Consider the following 15,169-nt stretch of genomic DNA (forward strand, 5'->3'; position numbering starts at 1 on the left):
CCCCCTTCCCATATTCATCTGTTTTGTTTCTTAAATTCCATATATGAGTGAAATCGTATATTTGTCTTTTTCTCACTGACTTATTTCACTTAGCATAATACACTCTAGCTCCATGCACACTGTTGCAAATGGCAAGATTTCATTCTTTTTGATGGCTGGGTAGTGTTCCATTGTGTATATATACCACTTCTTCTTTATCCATTCATAAGTCAGTGGACATTTGGGCTCTTTCTGTAGTTTGACTATTGTTGATAATGCTGCTACAAACATTGGGGTGGATGTAGCCCTTCAGATCTGTATTTTTTATCCTTTGGGTAAATACCTAGTAGTGTAATTGCTGGGTTGTACGATAGTTCTATTTTTAACTTTTTGAGGAACCTCCATACTGTTTTCCACAGTGGCTGCACCAGTTTGCATTCTCACCAACAGGGTAAGAGGGTTCCCCTTTCTCTGCATCCACACCAACATTTGTTGTTTCCTGTGTTGCTAATTTTAGCCATTCTGACAGGTGTGAGGTGGTATCTCATCATGGTTTTGATTTTATTTCCCTCATGATGAGTGATACTGAGAATCTTCTCATGTGTCTGTTAGCCATCTGGATGTGTTCTTTGGAAAGAAATCTATTCATGTTTTCTGTCCATTTCTGAATTGGATTATTTGTTTTTTGGGTGTTGAGTTTGATAAGCTCTTTACAAATTTTGGATACAAACCCTTTATCAGCTATGTCATTTGCAAATAGCTTCTCCCATTCTGTAGGCTGACTCTTAGTTTTGTTGACTGTTTCTTTCACTGTGCAGAAGCTTTTTATCTTGATGAGGTCCCAGTGTTCATGTTTGCTTTTGTTTCCCTTGCCTCGTAATTTCTAATAAGAAATTGCTCTGGCCGAGGTCAAAGAGGTTGCTACCTGTGTTCTCCATTCTCCTTCAAGATTTTGACCTCTCACATTGGGGTCTTTCATCCATTTTGAATTAATTTTTGTGTATGGTGTAAGAAAGTGGTCCAGTTTCATTCTTCAGCATGTCACTGTGCAGTTTTCCCAACACCATTTGTTGAAGAGACTTGTCTTTTTGTCCAGTGGATATTCATTCCTGCTTTGTCGAAGATTACACTACCATACAGTTGTGGGTCTATTTCTGGGCTTTCTATTCTCTTTCATTGATCCATGTGTCTGTTTTTGTGCCAGTACCATACTGCCTTGATGACTACAGCTTTGTAATATAGCTTGAAGTCTGGAATTGTGATGTCTCCAGCTTTGCTATTGTTTTTCAGGATTGCTTTGGCTATTTGGAGTCTTTTGTGGTTCCATACAAATTTGAGGGTTGTTTGTTCTAGCTCTGTGAAAAGTGCCTGTGGTATTTTGATAGGGATTGCATTAAATGTGTAGATTGCTTTGGGTACTATAGACAGTTTAACAATGTTTGTTCTTCCAATCCATGAGCATGGGATTTTTTCCCAATTTTTTGTGTGGTCTTCAATTTCTTTCACAAGTCTTCTATTGTTTTCAGAGTACAGATCTTTTACTTCTTTGATTAGGTTTATTCCTAGGTATCTTACTGTTTTTGGTGCAATTGTAAATGGGATTGATTCCTTGATTTCTTTTTCTGCTTCATTATTGGTGTTCAAAAGAAATACAACAGATTTCTGTATGCTATGCTGATTTTATATCCTGTGACTTTGCTGAATTCACGTATTTTAACAATTTTTTGGTGCAGTCTTAGGGCTTTCTACATAGAGTATCATGGGTTTCTTGTTAATTTAATTTTGTTCAACCATTATTTAAATATTATTGAACATATATTGTGGTCTTGACATGGTGGTAGGTGTTGACTTTGAAGGACTTGGTCCCCAGAGGCCCTGGCCAACTCCCCAGTATGCCAGCAGTTTCCACCTGCTGCCTCCTACCCATTTGCAGCCCAATAGCATCTTCTCAAAGAATTGATGGCCCAGCTGAGACCAAGAGAGGAAAGCCCCTGAGGGCCAGGAGGTGGGCATGTGGCTCTGGAAGAGGGTCTTTGCACATGTAACCAGTTTTCCCTAGGAGGAAATGGCTCGTTGTTGGACCAGACTGCCCCTTGGTGGTTTCGTGTTCAGAGGTAATGATACAGCCCAGAGGCTGGGGCAATAGTAGACAGCAGCTGTTCTGGATGAAGATTTTGTTGATCATTATTTAATTCTTTTACCTGGTCCTAGGCTGAGAGGGCAATGGAGCAGTCTGAGGCATTTCTTTTAGAAAGTTTCCATTCAGGTGGATACAGAAACTTGGGAAAGGCAGGCTGAGAAGTGGTCTGAGTAAAACTGGTCCTTAAATGGCATCTTTCAGTCCCTTTATCATGCCCCCTTGGAGACCTGGTTGGAGGTACACCAGCCCTGCTTTCTTGTATTGTTTTTACAGGAATGAGGTGGGTACCTTTTATCAGCAGAATCCTTTTGGGGACAGGGTTTTCACACAGACCAGATTAGCCAAGCCCAGGGCTCTGGCCTAGAGAGATGCAGGTTAAGCCTCTACCATCTGCCCTACCAAAGAAGCCCCCTTACCTCCATTACCCAGAGAAGCTTGTGGGGTGGTCCCAGGCAAAGACCCTGTACAAACGCTCCTCACTTCAAATGCACTGCTTTCTTCTTAATCATAACTAACATTGTTACTGTTTGGGATAATGTTAAATAAAAAGATCAGACACTTAGGTTGTAAGTCTCAATGAAGTCAATAAAGGAGGAGGCCATGAAAACACTGTTGCAGCAGTAAGTTTCTATGATTTCTTATTCCTATTATAAGCATTTTCTATAATGTTACTATTTTTGCAATTAAAAAAAAAAAACCAATGTGGTCCAGTTAAGATTTTCACCTGTGGGATGTGCTGTTTCCCAACCTCCCCCAAGGCTCCTGTGGGCCCACTGATCATGAGGGTACTTACCTGAAGATCCTCACTAGACCTCGTGCTGCTGACAGGTCAGAGACACAGAGACAGTACCTGCAGCAAATATCCAGTCTGTTCTAGTGCACAGAATCACTGCTTCTCTATCTCCCCTTCTTTCATTTGTCTGTGAATTTAGTGCCCCATCCTGCAGAGGGTCAGACCGCTCTGGCCTGCTTGTGTTCCTGGTGCACCACCGGGCGGCAGGGAAGTGCCCAGACTGATTTCCTGGTTCTTCATCTTAGTGCAGAATCCTGCTCTCCTATGAATCTTAGCAAGGATGCCAAGTAGGCCTAATGGGAATAAAAGTAAAGGAGGAGTGAATGGAGGCTAGGAGGACATTCAGCCTCCCCTCTCTTTGGTAGGAGTTGAGAGCATGTGCCAGGTATCCCCCCTGCTTAGAATCTCGTGTTTTCAAGTGCACCTCTGTACATTCACATAGGGATAGGAAAGCAGAGGACTTGAGAGTATAGGTGCTCTGCAGCACTAATGATGCAGAACGGAAGGGGTAAGGAAAGCCGAACGATAATGCAAAAGGGTGAAAAAGGGTTGTATGGATATAGACTGAATTTAATTTATACTGATGAACATATACATGCCTGGTGGCAACAATTACTTCATTCTAAAGCTTAAATTTTTATAGCTTTTGTCAAAACAGGCCACAACAGTGTTGTTTTATATGCTTCCCCCCCCCCCCCACTAAGAAAGAAAATAAGTAGAAACTGGGTACTTTATCTGTTAAAATCATTCTGTATTTTTCTTTATAAATAAACTCTGAAAATTTGAAAATTAGTATCCTTTTATTCCAACTGTTAATAAATATATAACATAAATACGTATTAGCTAATTTCAGTGAAATGTTTCCTTGTTGAATTTTTTCATTACCATTCACTCTATGTATACATCTTCACAGTCCTCACAGTTGTGTGTGTGTGCATGTGTGTGTCTGTGCGTGTCTGTGTGTGTGTTCCTGCATTTTTCAATGAGATTTTTAAAATGAAGAAGTCCGTGAGCCTTGCTTATTTTCACAGTAATTACTGTACTCCAACCACATTCATGTTATGTCTTTTCTACCACAGTAACTACTTATATCTTTTAATGATTTTAAGTGTTTCAAACAAAAGTGTAGAGAACAAAATAATAAACACAGAATAATCACCACCCAGCTTTATCACATTTCAATAGTTATAGTTGCTTCAGATTTTTTTAGAGATGAGATACTATATATGTCCCCTTTCCCAGTCCCAGGCCCTTACCAAAATAACCACTTTCTAGAATTTATTTTAAATCTCATTTCCTTTGGAGTATCTGAGACTTACTTCTGATTTTTCTTCATTGTTAATAAATTTTTATATTTTACTTTATAGCAAATTAAGAAGGAATGTTTTAGAAGACACCCCCAAAAGAGCATTGTGTGTGTGTGTGTGTGTGTGTGTGTGTGTGTAGAGACCAGCTGGCAGGCAGACATGGGCTGGGGAGAGGGGCATTTCTACTGTGCTAGTGTGCTGCTGAATGTAAGAGAATGCATGATGGAAGTATCTGGATAATCTATTCTAAAAGAGAAGATACTAGAACATAGGAATTGTGAGAAAACTATGCGAATGTTTGATCTAGACTCACATAAGTCAGAAATTTGAAGGTACTTGGAGATCCATCTAGGGAAACAGTGCTCCTTCATTCTTATGTGCTTTGTGTGTCAAGCATTGTTATAAGTACTTTATTGGATATCAGTTTATTTAATCCTCATCCTAACCAGTGAGTTAGGTATCAATATTATTCTCTCACTTTTTATTACTTTTTTAAAAAAATTATCACATAGGTAAGGAAACAGACACAGAAAAGTTAAATAGTTACACAGCTAGGCTGAGTCAGGATTTGTACTTAGGCAATATGGATCAAAGCTCACCTAGTTAATTCTACACTGTACCTGCACCTGGTCATTGGCTACTGCCCCACACTGCACTCTTCCTCTCTCTTTTTTTTTTTTTTTTTTAATTTTTTTTTTTCAACGTTTATTTATTTTTGGGACAGAGAGAGACAGAGCATGAACGGGGGAGGGGCAGAGAGAGAGAGGGAGACACAGAATCGGAAACAGGCTCCAGGCTCTGAGCCATCAGCCCAGAGCCTGACGCGGGGCTCGAACTCATGGACCGCGAGATCGTGACCTGGCTGAAGTCGGACGCTTAACCGACTGCGCCACCCAGGCGCCCCTCACTCTTCCTCTCTTGGACACTACACTTAGGCACACGAATAAAGCTGGGTACTCAACTACATCTGGGTTCGAGTCCATTTCCTCCCACCTTGCTCTACAAACCTTTTCATTATAGATGGCTCTTTTCTTTCTTCACACAAATAGGTGTAATATGTCCATTTTCTGCTTTTAATTTTTTCAAAATCGCCCCTAAGTTTCAATTCACTTAGGATATGCTAGTTTTCCCTTTCAAAGTGATGTATCTCTTGAGTTCTCCATCATTCCCTGACATTCTACCTGTATTAATCAGGACTCCTGTAGTTGCAAAGAAACACCTCAACCTGGTTTAAGTGAAAAAAGGTAACATTGTATCTGTAACTGCATGCTTCATGTAACAGGAGTCAACAATTATATGATCCTAGGAATAAATCTAAAAGATGTGACTTTCTAGAGAAAAGTACTAAATTTCTGAAAGACACAAGAAGACCCAGATGTAGATAGGTAACATGTTCATAAGTGAGAAGACCCAAAATTGTAAGGATTTAAATATCTGTAGATTAAATGTGAGTCAAATTAAAATCCAAATTTTACTTTTTATTCTTAATTTATCTAACAGGTAACAGTTTGTTAAATAATAACACCAACAGTGTATTTGGTTAATATACCTTATAAATAAATGAAATGACAGCAATGTTATCAAAGATGAGAGGGAAGAATTGGAAATACTCTAAGGCTCTTGTACTCTTTGTGAAGAAGTATAGTGTTATTCAAAAGTACACTTGAATTAGTTGTAAATGTATTTTACAAAACCTAAGGCAACCGCTAAAAAGGTTAAAAAAGAAAGTGTAACTGATAGGCTAATAAAGGAGAGAATATGAAATACCCAATTAAAACCATAAAAGACAAAAAAAAAAGTAGAATACCAAAAATAGAAAAAAATGAAGGGCAACAAATGGAAAACACAAATGTGTTAGGTAGTAATCTACCTTTATCAATGATCACTTTAAATATGAATGATCTAAATACACCAATTAAAAGAAATTGTCAGAATTAAAAAACTAAGACCCAACTACATGTTGTCTTTAGGATCTCACTTTAAATATAAAGACACAGATGGATTACTAGTAAAGGAATGGAAAAAGATATACCAGGCTAACATTGATTGAAAGAAAAACTGGAAAAGCGATATTTCAGACAGAGCCAGCTTGAGAGCAAGGAAAATTATCAGGGAAAAAAGAGGGCATTACATAATGATAAAGGAGCCAATTTCCCAAGAAGACATAATCCTTAATGTGTGTGCCCTAGCAATAAAATATAAAAATACATGAGAGAAAAACTTATAAAACTTCAAGGAGAAGCAGACAGATGCACTATTATAGTTGGAGTCTTCAACTTTATCGATTGGAGACTCATTGACAAATTCAGCAGGTAGAAAATTAGTAGTGACAGAATTTAACCTCATTTAACATAATTTACCATCAGCACTCAACTAGATCTGTGCATTCCCCTTTAGTTCACATGGAACATTCACCAAGTTAGACCACAGTCTGGGGCATAAAACACACCTTAATACATTTTTAAAAATTGAAATTATACAATGTATGCTCTCAGCCCACAATGGAATTAAACTAGAATTCAATAATAAGTGTAGTCAAAAATCCCCAAATATTTGAAAATTAAACAACATAGTTCTAAATAGCACATGGGTCAAGAGAAATTTTAAAAAATGTTTTAAACGGGGGCACCTGGGTTGCTCAGTTGGTTAAATGTCCAACTCTTGATTTTGGCTCAGGTCATGATCCCAGAGTTGTGGGATCGAGCCCCACATCAGGCTCTGTGCTGACAACGTGGAGCCTACCTACACTTCTCTGTCTCTGTCTCCCTCTGCCCCTCCCCTCTGCTTGCATGCACTCTCTCTCAAATTAAAAAAAAAATGCATATTTTAAATGAATATGCAAACACATCAAATTTTATGAGATGCAGGAAAAGCAGTACTTAGAAACTTATAGTACTGAATATATATATTAGCAAAGACGAAAGATCTAAATAAGCTCTGGGACACCTGGGCTACTCAGTTGGTTAAGTGTCCAACTTGATTTCAGCTCGGGTCATGATCTCACAGTCATGAGATTGAGCCCCGCATAAGGCTCTGCATTGATAGTGTGGGGTTTGCTTGGGATACTGTGTCTCCCCCTTTGCCCTTCCCCCACTCTCTTTCTCAAAAATAAATAAACAGTAAAAAATCAGTAAACCTCCAGCCAATCCAACCAAGAAAAAAGACACAAATGACTCTTATCAGAAATGAAAGAGGAGCCATCACTATTGACTCCACGGGCATTAAAAGGATAATAAAGGAACATTATAGATAACTCTATGCCCACAAATTTGATAACCTAAATGAAATGAATCAGCTCCTTGAAAGACACAATCTACCAGAATTCTCACAAGGAGAAATAGATAATCTAAATAGACCAATATGTACTAAAAAATTAATATTGTTCCAAAATAGCACCAGGCCCAGTTGGGTTCACTGGTAAATTTTACCATATATTTGAAGAAGTTGACACCAATTCTCCACACTGCCTTCTTGAAAATGGAGGGCAGCATTATCCTAATACCAAAAACAGATAAATACATTACAAGAAAGGAAAACTACAGGCCAATATCTCTTCTGAACATAGATGCATAATACTCAACAAAATATTAACAAATCCAACAATATATACAAAGAATTATACACCATAACCAAATGAGATTTACTCCAGGATGCAAAGCTATTTAAACATTTGAAAATAATGCAATCCATTGCATCAACATGCTAAAGAAAAATTATATGATCATATCAACAGATATAGAAAAAGCATTTGACAAAATCCACAATCCACTCATGATAAAAAGTCTCAGTAAACTAGGAAGTGGAGGGATGATAAAGTACATCTACAAAAACCCTACAGCTACCATCATACTTAATTGTGAAAAGCTAGATGCTTTCCCCCTAAGAGGAACAAGGCAAGGATGTCCCCTTTCTCTACTTACGTTCAACACTGTAATAGAAGTCCTTGCTAATGCAGTAAGAACAAGAAAAGGATATAAGGGGAAGGAAGGAATAAAACTGTAGATGGCATGGTTGTCTATGAAGAAAATTCCAAAGAATCAACAAAAAAATTCCTAGAGCTACAAGAAATTATAGTAAGGTTTCAGGATGCAAGGTTAATACACAAATGTCAATTGCTATCCTATATACCAACAGTAAATAATAGGAATTTGACATTAAAACACAACACAATTTATATTAGCACCAAAAAATTAAATATTTAAGAATAAATATGTACAAGATCTATATGAGGAAAACTACAAAACTGTGATGGAAAAATCAAAGAAGATTTAACAGATATTTCATGCTCTTGGATAGGAAAATTCAATATTATCAGTTCTTCCCAATGTAATCTATAAATCCCAATCAGATTCCCAGCAAGTTATTATATGGACATTAACAAGCAGATTCTATGTTTATATGGGAAGGCAAAAGACCCAGAATAGCCAACACAGTATTGAAAGAGAAGAACAAAGTTAGAAGTCTGACAATATCTAATTTCAAGACTTACTATAGTCACCATGATAAAGACAGTTTGGTATTTGGTGAAAGAACAAACAGATCAGTGGGATGGAATAGAGAACCCAGAAATAGACTAACAAAATCCTGTCAATTGAACTTTAAAAAAGGAGTGAAGGCAACTCAATGGAGAACACTATTCTATTCAACAAAGTCCTAGAATAACTGGGCACCCACATACAAAAAAAAAAAAAAAAAAAGGAACATCCAAAATTAATATAATACAACATATTAATAGAATAAAAGACAAAACCCACATTCTTAGTCACAGAAAGAGCATTGGACAAAATAGAAAACAGATCTATGATAAAAAGCTCTCAACAATATAGTAAGAGGAAGGAATTTCCACAACCTGATAAAGAGTATCTACAAAAAAATCTACAGTTGACATTATACTTAGTGATGAAATCCTAAATGTTTTCTCCTAATATTAGGAACAAAGCAAGGATTCTCACCTCTTATATTCAAGATTACAGTGGAGGAGAATCATATGTTCCAATTTTCTGAATTTAGGTAATGCTTACTGCAGATGTGTGCTATAGACATTAATGTAATGATAGTATAGTACATATTAGAAACAAATGTGCCCAAGGTAGGGTTTATATATCATATAGCATACACTAAAAACAAAATTGCCTGAGGTAGAGTTTGTATATCATACATGATCATAATGAGTATTGCCACTATGTAGGGGAAAGAACTCTGGCCAGAGATCTGGATTCCATCAGTATCTTGTTTTTTATATACATAAAAAGAGGAAACTGAACTAGATATAGCTAAACTTTGTCAGGCCCTATAATTCTGGGATTATTCGCTTGATAAGTTTTATTATTATTATTATTATTATTATTATTATGTTTTAATGTTTATTTGTTTTTGAGAGACAGACAGAACACGAATGGGTGAGGGGCAGTGAGAGAGGGAGACACAGAATCTGAAGCAGGCTCCAGGCTCTGCGCTGTCAGCACAGAGCCCGACGCCGGGCTTGAACCCACAAACCGTGAGATAGTGACCTGAGGTCAGACACCAAACCGACTGAGCCACCCAGGCACCCCTTGATGATTTATTTTTAAATACAAATGAAAAGAAATATTAAACACCTTTAAAAAAATTGTACTGGAAGTTCTAGTCAGTGCAGTCACGCAAGAAAAATAAAGCCATACAGAATAAACAGGAAGCAGTAAAACTGTCTTTATTTGCAGATGACATGGTTGTTTATGGAGAAAATCCAGTTGAAGCTATAAAAAAGCCACTAGAACTAATATCCGAATTTAATAACATTGCAGGATACAGATCAATATACAGAAATCAATTACATTTTTGTATACAAACAGCTACTAGAAGTTGCAGTTTTTAAGATACCGTTTGCAATTAAAAATTCGAAAATTAACAAAATATATAAAGGACCTATACACTGAAAACTACTAAATATTTTTGAGAGAAAAGTCTAAACAAATGGAAAGGCATATTTTCTTCAAGTAGCAAAAGTCTCAGTTTTGTTAAGGTGTTGATTCTTCCCCAGATTGATCTGTAGATTCAGTGCAATCTCAGGCAAAATCTCAGCAGACTTTTTTGCAGAAATTGGCAAGCTGATTCTAAAATTTATATGGAAATGCAAAGGTCCTAGAATAGCCAAAACAACTCTGAAAAAGAGCAAAGTTGGGGGTCTCACACTGATTTCAAGAATTACAGTAAAGCTACAGTAATCAAAGCAGTGTGGTATTGACATAAAGATAGAAAAATAGATCAATGGAGCCAAATAGGCCAGAATAAACACACACATACATGCAATTGATTTTTGACAAAGGCAACTAACTCAGTGGAGAAAGGATAGCCTTTCTCAACAAATGGTATCCATATGTATATATCCATATGTATATATCCATATACATATCCATATGTATATATATACATAATTAGCTCAATCCATATGTCACACTGTACACAAAAATTAACTAAAAATAATGCATAGAACTAAATGCAAAACTGAATACTAGGAAACTTCTAGAAGAACACATGGAAAATCTTTGTGTCCTTGGCTTATGCAAAGATTTCTTAGGTATGCAACCAAAAGCATTACCCATTAAATTACAAATTGATAAATTGTTTATCATAAAAATTAAAACTAAAAACTGGGGCGCCTGGGTGGCTCAGTCAGTTAAGCGTCCAACTTCAACTCAGGTCACGATCTTGCGGTCCGTGAGTTCGAGCCCCGCGTCGGGCTCTGGGCTGATGGCTCAGAGCCTGGAACCTGCTTCTGATTCTGTGTCTCCCTCTCTCTCTGCCCCTCCCCCGTTCATGCTCTGTCTCTCTCTATCTCAAAAATAAATAAACGTTAAAAAAAATTTTTTTAATAAAAAAATTAAAAAAACCCTAAAAACTGTTCTTTCAAAGTTACTGTTAAGAGAATGAAACTGTAAGCCACAGCCTGCCACAAAAATCTTTAAAGCGTAAATTTGACAAAGGATTGGAACTATCCAAAGAATATCCAAAGAACTCCCAAAACATAACGATGAGAAAACCCAGTTTTTCTTATTGGAGAAAAGATTCTGGTACATTTTAAATAAGCCCACGAAAAGATCTCGACATCACTAATCACTAGGGAAATGGAAAGTAAAACTGCAATGAAATATCACTAGACACTTATTAGAATGGCTGAAATTTAAAAGACTGACTATAACAACTGTTGACAAGAATGTAGTAGAACTTCAATTCTCATACACCGTTAGTGAGAATGTAAAATGTAACAACCACTTTGGAAACCAGGTTGACATTCTCTTAGAAAGCTAACCATGCACCTATGACATGATCCAGTCATTCTGTACCATCCTTGGTATTGACCCAAGAGAAAAAGAAATATATGCCTGTAAGACTTGTACATGAGTGTTCATGGCAGCTTAGCTTGTAATGACCAAAAACTGGAAATAAATGACCATCAAAACATGAATGGATAAACAAATAGTGGTATATACATACAATGAAATAGTACTCAGCAATAAAAGGGAATGAACTATTGATGCACAAAAGTATGGATGAATCTAAAAATAATTTGCTAAGTAAAGAAGCCAGAAAAAAAAGAGTATGTACTGTATGATTCCATTTGTACAAAACTATAGAAAGTACAAAGTAATCTATACTAGCAAAAAAATGTATCAGTGATTGCTTGGGGATAGGATAGGTGGGAAGGAGCAGAAGAGAGAAATAACAGGAGCACAACTAAACCTTTGGATGTGATGGATCTAGTCAGTATCTTGAGTGTGGTGATTTTATAGGCTCATATGGCAACATTTATCAAATTATATGTTCTATAGCGCCTAGCTGGCTCAGTTGGTAGAGCATGCAACTCTTAGTCTTGGGGTTGTAAGTTTGAGCCCCACGATGTGTGTAGAGATTACTTAAAATCTTTTTTAAAAAGTCATTATTCTAAATGGATGCATTTTAATGTATTCAATTATACCTCAATAAAGCTGTTTTAAAACAAGGTATCACCCTACAATCCCCAAAATACTAGCATTGGGGATAAATCAATGCCTATACAACCAACATGTATTCAGCATCCGTACAGGAAAAAAGCAAAGGGAAGGCAATGAGGGGTATAATATTCTTGAGAATGAGAGAACCTACAAATCACTGACAGGAAGTAAATGGTTAAATACAATCTGAGAATAGCACCAAAACTGGGAAGAAGTCATACAGACTCAATTTGCAGGCAAATGCAAAGGATCTGCAGTAATTTCTGGAGATGTTGAAGTGGTCTGAATCCTTATAATATCTTGACACTAACAAATCAAAACTTCCTTCCAGAACAAATCTTTGAAGCTAAAATAGTTATTCTTCCCATTGCTCCTTGTAACCAGAAAAATTCATTACACTTACACATGAGCAATTGAAACTAGTATCAACTGAATCCCATACATAGTCATTATAAGATTTAAAGAAGAGAAAATAGTAATGTCCCCATTGACAATGAAAGCATGACAGAAAGATTTACCCAGAAAGAAAAAAAGAAGAGGGGCACCTGGATGGCTCAGTTAGTTAAGCATCCAACTTCAGCTCAGGTCATGATCTCGCGGTTCGTGGGTTTGAGCCTTGTGGGTTTGACAGCTTGGAGCCTGGAGCCTGCTTCGGATTCTGTTTCCCTCTCTCTCCGCCCCTCCCCCACTCTTGCTCTGTCTCTCTCTCTCTCTCTCTTGAAAATAAACATTAAAAATTTTTTATAAAGAAAAAAAGAAGGAAACCATTAAGAAAATGAAAAAACTATTAAAAATCATTACAAGTAAGAATTAGAAAAATTCATAAATCTGATAACAGGAAAAAATTAAGAGTTTTAAAAAAATTAACGTTTATTCTCTTGATTTTTTTAATACAGATGGTATTATTTTATTGTGCTGTTTAATATACTTTTCAAAATAAATTTTATTAAACATACTGATAAACAATAAATTCTAACTTTTAGTGTGGCTTATATGGACTCTTCCTCTCTTAGGTTCAAAGGGATTTCTTCTAGCGGGTTGGAAGCCTCTTTTGAACATTCTGGGACTTTCTTTTTCTTTGGCATCTGGAATGCTTTGAGATGTCTGTTTTTGTGCTCTTATTAGCTATTTCTTTTCTTCTTTTTTTATTAAATATAATTTATTGTCAAATTGGTTTCCATACAACACCCAGTGCTCACCCCAACAGGTGCCCTCCTCAGTGTCCATCACCCACTTTCCCCTGTCCTCCACCCCCATCAACCCTCAGTTTGTTCTCAGTATTTAAGAATCATTTCATTTATTCATTTTTGAGAGACAGAGCATGAGCAGGGGAAGAGCAGAGAGAGAGAGGGACACAGAATGCAAAGCAGGCTCCAGGCTCTGAGGTGTGTCAGCACAGAGCCCAATGCGGGGCTGGAACTCACTGACTGCAAGATCATGACCTGAGCTGAAGTCGGATGCCTAACTGACTGAGCCACCCAGATGCCCCCCAAAATTAAGATTTTTGAAAGTAAGTTTACAGAACTCAGGAAAGAGAATAAACTAAGTTATTTCTGAATTGAAAACTAAACTAGAAGGAACACAAGAGAAAATGACAATGCGTAATATTTTCAAACACACAAGATTAAATGAAGGACTTTTTTAAAAAGATAGAAGAGGGGCGTCTGGATGGCTCAGTCGGCTAAGCGTCCAACTCTTGATTTCGACTCAGGTCATGATCTCGCGGTTCGTGAGACTGAACCCTGCACTGTCATCGCAGAGCCTGTTTGGGATTATCTCTCTCTGCCCCTCCCCCCTCAAAATAAATAAATAAGCATTTTTTTTAATAAATAAAAGAAGGAAGAAATAAAAATGGATTTGAGAGAAAGTTATAGAAAAAGAAAATAGTCAAAGAAGACCTAACATATGTATGATAGGATTTACTAAAAAGGAAAACCAAATCAATGGAACAGAATATCTACTAAAACTATATTTTAATAATATTTTTCTGAAATTAAAAGCCTTCAAACTACAGGTTGAAGAGACACGCATGTAACCTGGAGAACAAACCCGATTGGCCAACACTGAAGAAATGGTGACACAAATCTGCAGTGCCAGTGTTGGGGCCCTTAACTAAACAAAGATGGAGTCTATATACTAGCCCTATGTTACTTACTTCTTCAGACAGACTAGGACCTATTAGCTCCAAAGCACACTGGCAACGTTTTTACACATTGAATTGTTTTAAAGATTGCTCAATTAAGCAGATTTTTAACCATTTACAACCTATCTGCTTTGTGTAATGTTAACTTTCAAAAGAAAACTGCCTAGTATTTTACCAGCAAAATTGAGTTTATATGGGAATAACAGAGAATTGCAATTCGGGACAAGCAAACTACATTAAAACCATAAGCAAGTTTGCAAAATAAAGGGGAGGAATGCTGCTTTATAGAAGGGGCAGTTGGGAGGGCTGTTATGAACAAAAAGTCCTGTGGAGTAAACTAGGAGTTTGAAGTAATGTGGTATTTCATTGGCTGAGTTTATGACAGTCTTTTATTGGATGGACTGTTCCCCCAAGAGGAGAAAAACCTTTTTTCCTCCTTCTGGGGTAGTAAAGTAGTAGGTAAAGTAATATTGACTTGCAAGGTGTGTCTATTCCTGTTGGATGTGCTATTGACTAATAGCATGTGAGCTCCCTCTGCTGGTCTCCTGACTCCATTCTAAATGAGGTTTCATTTCATTAATTTTCACAAGGCCTGTGACACTGAAGCTGACACAAATAAGCCATAAATAAGAGAAACCCCAGGGCTATAAAGACCCCAAGCCACTGTTGTACAACATCACCTAGACATGTAAACCCCCTCTTTGGCCTCCCTCCTCCCAAGAGTTCTGTGGTTCTGGTGCACTTGCCTTTGGAAGGTCTCCAGCTCTTGAGGAAATTCTCCTCCCACGACCCCTCTTGCAAACCTGTCAAAGCACTGTGCAAATAAAACTCATCATG

Source organism: Leopardus geoffroyi, chromosome B3 (assembly GCF_018350155.1).
Source record: "Leopardus geoffroyi isolate Oge1 chromosome B3, O.geoffroyi_Oge1_pat1.0, whole genome shotgun sequence".
NCBI lineage: Eukaryota > Metazoa > Chordata > Mammalia > Carnivora > Felidae > Leopardus > Leopardus geoffroyi.